The sequence below is a fragment of the Euprymna scolopes genome, chromosome 5 (genome assembly GCF_053919585.1).
Source record: "Euprymna scolopes isolate OS-2025 chromosome 5, ASM5391958v1, whole genome shotgun sequence".
NCBI lineage: Eukaryota > Metazoa > Mollusca > Cephalopoda > Sepiida > Sepiolidae > Euprymna > Euprymna scolopes.
Window position 1 is genome coordinate 61,145,558 of NC_136486.1, and position 9,349 is coordinate 61,154,906.

Consider the following 9,349-nt stretch of genomic DNA (forward strand, 5'->3'; position numbering starts at 1 on the left):
TGGCAGCCTCAGACAAGAAGTAGAGGAGGGCTATGCAGTCAAGATGCTCGAGAAGATCGAGGAGACACCAAGTTTCCTTAACCTCCATTGGACATCAGATGAAGCCCACTTTCATCTAGATGGAAAGGCAAATGCCTTCTGGGGGTCCTCCAGACCCAATGAAGTAGCCACCAAGCCCCTGCACTCTCCTAAGTGAACGGTGTGGGCTGCAATCTCGGACAGGGGCATCATCGGATCAGTCTTCATCGAAGAATCCAGCGCACCAGTGACAGTCACCAATGAATAGTATATGGAGGTTCTCAAAACCTTCAAGAATGAGCTCGAGACCATCTACCCATCGCTCATGAGTAAGTTCTGGTTCTAGCAGGAGCAAGTTCTCACACCTCAAACCTGTCCCTCGTTTGGCTGAAAGAGAACTGAGGCCGAGTGATGTCTCAAGACTGATTTTGAGTGGGGACATATAGCCCGGACCTAAGCTTCCCAGATTTTTGTTGGGAGGGTCTATCTTAAGGACAGAGCCTACGCAGGAAACCCAGAACCATCACTGAACTCAAGGAAGCCATCAGGGAGGAGATAAGAGCCATTACCAATTCGGTCTGTAAGAACGTCATGGACAACTTCGTGCTGCGCCTCAAGAAATGCACGGAGCTAAATGGAGGCCATCTAGAACATATGCTGTCGGACGGAGAAAAAAGGCCAAAAACCCTTGTTTTGATGTGATGTTTTGAATATAATAAACTAGTTATTATCAAAGTTTAATTTTATTCGGACAAAACACGAAGAAACAGAGCCTATTTAGATTTGGGTCCCGTTGTTTTTTGTCACCCTATATATGTATATATATATATATATATACATATATATATATATACACATATATATATTATATATATATATGTGTGTGTATATTATATATATATATATATATATATAAATGGAAATGTATAAAAAAGAATACGAAAAGTATAAAAGCTTATAACTTTTCTTCATTCTTTTTTTTATTGGTGACGTGCAGGAATACAAAATAATATTATGAAAAAAAATTTAAAAAAAAAACATTTTTACAAGTAGATAATTTTCGACCGATACTTCAGTGTTCATCTGTGTAGTAAAAGTGATGAGCATACACGGGGAAAAGAGGGAAAGGAAAAGGAAGGTGTAGAAGGAAAAGGAGGTATAGCCAATGAGAAGGTGCCACGTCAGTTTTAAATATATTCGCATATAAATACGCACATACACACATGCGCACAGTACATATACACATATAAACGAAAAATTAAACAGTAAATTAAAATGTAGAAACGAAACTTGAACTGTCCAATATTTTGAATTCTAACGAAATTATTTATTGGAAGAGAGAATAAGAATTCAAAGGATATAAGACGTTATGAGGAGAAATGCTATGACGCTTATTTGTAAATCAACGGCTATTTCTCGTTCGAAAAAGAACAAAAACGTCGTTTCCAATTTCAGCGCTTAACGGCAGAAACGAAACTCTCCTTTTTATTAGTTTTTATATTAATATTTTCATACACGTACGTATACAAACAAATACAAACATGTATAAATATCTGCATATATATATATATATACATATATATATATATATATATATGATGAAAATGATGGAAATAGTATTCCGACAAAATAGAGAAAATAAAAAGGAAACAAACCGTATTATGTGTTCATCAACGTTTCGTCTTTATTTCCAGACTTCCTCTGGAAGTCCCATAGGAAGTCGCGAAATAAAGACGAAACGTTGATGAACACATAATACGGTTTGTTTCCTTTTTATTTTCTCTCTCTCTCTCTCTCTCTCTCTCTCTCTCTCTATATATATATATATATATATATATATATATATATTCATATATACACAAGTAAACGCATGCATATATACTCATATACATATACTAACAATACACATGCACATACATAAATGTTTGTGCATATATTTACACGTAGAAACAGCTATACATATATACGCAAGTCTACATAAGCGAATGTAGGAAGAGAGAGGGAGAGAGAAAGAGAGGGGGAGAGACAGAGAGGGACGGGAGAAGAGGTATAGGTTGCGAGAAATACATATATATATATACATGTACGGTAATATGAAGTAATATGAAATTTACATATAAAGAAAATATGTTTTGAATATATATATATATATATATATATATAAATATATATACATGTGTGTTATCTTTGTGTGTGTGTGTGTGTGTACACACATATATATATTATACAGAAATAAACAAAAATCTTTTATATAATGCTTGCAATAACCGTATCTATTCTAATAACATTTATCATACTAACAGCAAACATATTATGCAGCTAATTATGCTAAAACACACAGGCAGGACATGAGTTGTACGTATTGAATATATTTTCATATGAAAAGCCTTTTACAATGGAGGATTCAGAGCTCTATAGGAATTTTATCGCGTTTTTTAAACTCCTTACTTAAAAGACGTTGTCTAACAAGTATTTTGATTTTCGTTTTGTAAGTTTTTTACTTCCGTATATTCCTGCGTTTTACTGCATTTCTACTAGTCTTGCATATATCTCAATTTTTAATTTCCATTTTTCGCATATAATTTCTTAGAAGCTTTAATTCCTAACTGCTCAGGACGATTCTAACTTTTACACAGTAAAACCTCTAATATTCTTGAAATATGGTTTCGCTTACAATGCATGACGTAAATGACGGAATTTTCGACATTTGCTTTACGGGTTTCTAATGACCATGCTCTCCCCGAAGAAAAAAAAGAATGTAATTTTTATTATAATATTTACATATCTGGATAATATATCTATCTGATATGCATCTATCTATCTATCTATCTATCTATCTATCTATCTATCTATCTATCTATCTATCTAAAAATATGTATGAAAAAAATGACAAGGGAGATTTACACCGAAATATATATCTTAAAAATAAACACTTGTTTATTTAAATAATTATGCGTTGTAATTTGGCTTCAAACGTGTTTCATACGTATTTTATTTTAAAATTCAAATTTCAGTCAACGTTTCTAACACGGATGATAAAAAGAAGAAAAAACTATCCTGGTTGCCAAATGGCACGACCAAGCGCAAATTGCTGGCATTAGAGAAACAACACCGTAGTTAATATCACATACACTCTTCATTCAACTTTCTTTAACTAAACACTATAGCGAGGAGAAAGAAAAATGCATAGAAGATTGACGAGAGAGATTTACTACAAAATATATCAGTCAGCATTTCTAACGCGAGTAAAAAAGTAATAATACCCTGATTTATATATATATATATATATATATATATACATACACACACACACACACACACACACACACACACACACACATATATATATATTCGATTGTATTGTGCGTGGGGGTAGCAGATTCAGGTAGGCGTGGGTGGAGGCATATGAATATAGGGAGGAGGAGGGGGAGATAGGATGATAAAGAGAAAAGTGAGGGGTAAGGAGAGGAGGGGGAAGTTTCAATATTTTGGTTTTACATTTTAACTGGCTTTTGTTTTTTTCGCAGGGTATATTAAATAGATGGGAGAGAGAGAAGGAGGACGAGAGGGAAAGAGATGAAGAGCGAGAGGGAAAGAGAGGGTGAGAGAGAGACAGAGGGAAAGGGTTAGTGTAGATGTGATTTTTTTTTACACGTATGATGTTCGTTTAAAGGTTTGTCGTTGCACGTCGGCTAGTTCCTTGTCGTTTATAATGGGTTTATTTTATATTACATAGGTTAACGCACGCGCACATTCGCATATATATATATATATATATATATATATATATATATATATATATATATATGCCCACTTCTAGGCAACCACATACACACACATACGTATACGCACACATATATAAACAAAGTAAATGCAGCCATATATGGGTTCATAAGTAGACATACACACATATACACACTCATAAAGTATATAGACACATATACACACATGTATGCATATATATATATATAAACACACAGACCAACTTATATAAGTATATGTGGAGATAAGGTCCAATGTCTATATTGGTCTTAAACTCTGTTTTATTTTATATGTATACTTTAAGAAACTGATTTTTATTGATCTAGAGATGATTGATTGACAATAATATGGAAGTCAATTATAGTAAAATTTAAGAAAATTCAAGGAAATTATATAGAAGCTAATGAGAGAGTAAAGCTTACACCTATATTTTTATTAATACATATATATGTATATATATATATATATATATATATATATATATATATACATTATGTGTGTGTGTAGGTGAGTTATTACACTAGTTAACACATAAATCCAGTAAAAACACTACAAAATCATATAATGTTGGGGGAAATAGAATAAAAATTAGTAAATATCATTAATTAACAGTTTCTCGCTAATGCCCCTCTAATATAAACTTATAGATCTGAAGAAGAAGAGAAACATTACCAGACTCCTCAAGAAAATTAATTAATTAAAATATAAAAATATATAAATATATAAACTATAATAGTAATAAAAAAGAAGTAGTAATAATGATAAAGAGATTAATAACCATAACATGATAATAATAATAATATTAATAATAGTAATAATAATAATAATAATAATAATAATAATAATAATAATAATAATAATAATAATAATAACTAGCGGGACCTCTGGAAATCCCGCAGGAGACGCATTCATATAAAATACATTGATGCTGGCATTCTCTAGATCTCAGTGTAAATGGGGACACCCAGATATTATTGTAGCGCTTTTGTTAAAACTGCAAAAGTATTTAACTAAGCTAGCACTGACGCCCGGTAAAGCTTAGTTGTAAAGTACGTTTAAATATGATATTTTAATTCTTGCAGATTTCATATATATTATTATAGAGTTAATGTTCTATCGATTTTTATATGTCATAAAGGTGTATATATATATGTGTGTGTGTGTGTGTTTGTTTGTGTGTGTGTGCAACCCAACCTTTCTTGGAATGGAAGAAGGCTCTTTGGATGGGAAATATTTCGAATAATTTTAGTCTTGAAATCGAAATTGAGGAAATCGACCATTTTTCTAAGAAATATATTGACTATCTGCACTAGCCGTGGACCCAACACCGTTACACTGGAAAGAAATTTTATATTCTTTTCTGTAGTGGCTCAGTCAACAATGTATTTTTCTATCCATTAATTGTAGAGAAGGTGATTTGATTTTATAATTTAATTTACATAATTGCTTGAATTAAAGTTTAACATCCAAAGCCTATTAACATATTTGAAGTGTGCTCTGAATAGAAACATTCATTTCGAGCGCCACCCCCGTCATATTTAAGAACAACACTTTGCATTTATACACTAGTTGCGTCGTGATATACTTCCCCAATGCATTTATTATGTTAGGCTGTATAATGTTGTTAACTTTGGCCAAAATACAACAATTTCTTCTTTAATCGACTTTTGCGATGAACAATTACTGATATTGTTGAAGTTATTCTAATACAAAAGCTATGAAAAAACATTCTAAGCCAACCACATTACATCTGTGTGAAATTTTAAAAAAATCAGACCAGCCATCCAGCGCGGCCGTAGCCGTGATTGAACTCACTACTCGCGTTTTTAGCGTAATTCAAATCTTGTCGAGAAGTATAGACCGCGCCAGATTCTCAAACTGGTATTTTACCTCGCGGTACATACAGCGTCCCGCCTTCGCAAATGGTCACGCATTGCTCAACGTTGCTTATCTTGGGTGATATGGCGAGAACCGGTGTGTCAACGTGATTGTGCAGTATATAAAATTATTTTAAACATCTATGCCGTAGTAAAATAATAAACAAGACTTAACATTATTTATATATATATTTCATCAATTTATTATTATTGTAGTGTTATTTAGTACTCCTCAATATTTACCTCCTATTTCTAAGAATCAAAAAGAATACTGGATGCAAACTATTTTTAAGTTCTAATTCGTTGTATTCGTTGTTACGTTTATGATTTTCATTTTGTATGTACAATATCTTTCCATCTTTAAAAAATAACCATTCTCTTCTAAACGGACGTTAGTTAAAAAAACCGTTAGAATATTCCGTCTTCTTTTTACTGACGTACACATGAATTTATACAACTAAATTATATTTATATATGTCTATAGATATGAATACGAAAAATATGCAATTATCAAAGAATGATTATTTAAATGATTCCTTTCAGAGTAATTATTTTTTTAAATTGTAAAATTGACGACATTTCTAGTTATATTCTTTATTTTGGGAGTTTGAAAACATATTATAAATGCATAACCTGTGTTTGTATGTACGTGTTCATTTAAAGTAAGTTTCTCTCGCAATTCCGAGCGTGGTCTTAACTAAAATTTGATAGTAAGGAGCTAACATTCATAAAAATTGAATTAGTATGGGTACGTAATTCTATACCGATAAATTTAGAAACACGAAGCATCCATATGCCTCTGCATGCGAGAAATAATATATATATATAAGTGTTCGACTTAGCTTCAATCTATGCCCCCCTCGCCAAACTTTCACCAGAAACACTAGACTAGCTGAAAACATTATCAATAATTTTCCCCACTCTTTCTCTGTGCCTAAACCTAAATATAGATTCCATGATCAAAGCTTCTTTCTTAGAACTGCACGCCTGTGGAATTGTCTTCCGTTTTCCTGCTTTCCAGCTGTCTATAATATGGTTGTCTTCAAGTCCAACGTAAACAAGATTCTGATGAGCCGTCCAACTTAAGTTAACAAATTTACCGAACTTCCATTACTATCGGTTACTATATTTTCCTTTTGACTACTCTACACTCTGTAACCTTTATCCTTGAGTGGCCTATCGACCTTAATAAGTGGTAACGCCTATGTAAATAAATATATATATATATACATATATTCTTGTTTATTTTTCTACTACAACATGGACGTTTAAAGTAAGCATGTATTCATGTTTCACCTTTCTTAGCGTAGAATAGTGATCCCTTTCTTGAAGAGTAAAGTGTTTCTTACGTTTTTATTTTGTTAAAAAAAGAATACATTTAAAATCTGGTATATAGTAAACAATAAGATTATAAGTAAGAGTCCAGGCAACCTTGTTTATGTATCCAACAGCGAAAGTTGACGGAGTTTACTCAACAAAAATCAGGAACCAGAAGGAGCAAGGCGCAGAGCGAATAAAACCACACGAAAATGACATCACACGGATCTGAACGACGAACACAAGTGAAGAATTGAGAGACCGGTTTTGAGATTTTACAAGAAAAATCGATAAAAAAATGTCTTTAGGGGAGATACTTGTTGAGTCTAGCAAGCGGCATTTATTACTTAAGTCTCCTACTTATTTTATTTTTTCATCTATAAGTTTCTGCAATAAATATTTTTTGTTTAATTCATGGTTTAAGGCTATTATATATATATATATATATGTATATATATATTCTTATATACATATATATGTATATATATATGTGTGTGTTTTTGTGTGTGTGTGTGTGTGTGTGTGCAAGCGCGTGTGTGTGCGTGCGCATGTGATGCTAGCAGTTCTGTAATTCATAGGACTTTTTACTCATGAAGTTATGATTTTTATAGGATAAAGCCCAACAACGTACAGAAAAATAATATAGGTTATCCATACAAATATTTGGGCTACAAGATTAATGTATTACAAAGAACAATATATAATGCTTCGGAAAAGATACAAACAGCTAAAATGTACTCCGTTCTCTGTTCGAGCTTGAAATATGTAGCATATCTTCAGCCAAAATAATTGTAGACGTAAAAATACAATACAAATGTGTGTGTGTGTGTGTTTTTAGTTGTAAATCATATGTATATTTGTATATGCTAAACACATATACTGCATTCTTCTGATCCCAAACGATATAACTATAGTGCATTTGATAAAATTGATTTCATGCCCGATGATAGCCGTTCCCCAGCCAGGGCTTGTATTATCAGAAATGGTTTTGATATTAGAGTAAAAAATGATTTCTTTGATAAAAAAAATGAAAAAACAAAGACAAAATATGGCTTGCATGTAAATTATGGAGGTTTTAACTATTTTCATATGTTTAAAAGATGAACATTTGGAATTATAGAAGTATTAACCTTTCTGAAACTTATATATATATATATATATATATATGTGTATGTGTATATATACATATATATATATGAATATATATATATATATGTGTGTGTGTGTGTGTGTGTGTGCGTGTGTGCACGGATATTCCAATATATATTAACTAGTGAATATATAACTGTCAAGAATATATTTTGTCGAAATCTAGAATAGCATAAGTAATTAGATTAGAAGATGGAAAGACTTTTATACACACACACGCACAACCAACTTAAATAATGACACGAATAACAAAAAGAATCGAGAAAAAAATCAGTACTTACAAAGACGAAACAAAGTTGATATGCATTTAGAAAAAACTAAGCTGTAATGTATATTTAAATATATTAAAATCTATTTAAATAGTTTAGAACAATAAGATTGGCATATCTACGTGAGTAGAAAACGTATACATATTTTATTATGTACAAAATTTGTTGCTTTTAAGCATTATTGATTTGTATAAATATTTGTTTTGTTACTTTGCAGCTTTTTATATGTCTTATAATATATACTTAGATACACACCCACATACACACACATACCCCCACACACACACAGGATTATTGCAACGTCTTGTCAGACGAGTGCCACTCCCTCAGACATTTAAAATCCATGAGCCCAAATGTCTGAAGGAGTATCTATACAAAGATGATGTTACAGAGTCTTAGCTTTGCACGACAGCTAAGTCTCTCTCTCTCGGTTCAAAATGTTGAGATTCAGCAACAAGCAAGAGCAAGATCGCCAGCAACAAATTCAACTGCAGACCAGGTTAATGCGGGTACTGGTCTTCCGCTTTATAGTTTTTTAAATCAGAGATTTGTTTCTCCTAGAAAGGTTGCCTTCACCACGGCTTACAGGAGCCCTCTCTACCCCAATACACATATACAACCACAAATATACACAGTGCTATTTGGCCGTTGACCCAGAAAAAGAGTTCATTCGCCCTTTTGACTACTCTACACACACACACACACACACACATATATATATATATATATATATATATATATATATATATATATATATATATATATATATATAACTGACTGTATAATCAATTGATAATACATAGCACGCACACGCTTGACGGTTCTAGGTTCGATCCTCGGCTTGGGAGAAGTGTTAGTCTAGCGGCACTGATGAGTTGTGAAACAACGAAACAGGTCTGTATGTCGATGACTAAAATTTTATTTTATATATATATATATATATATATATATATATAT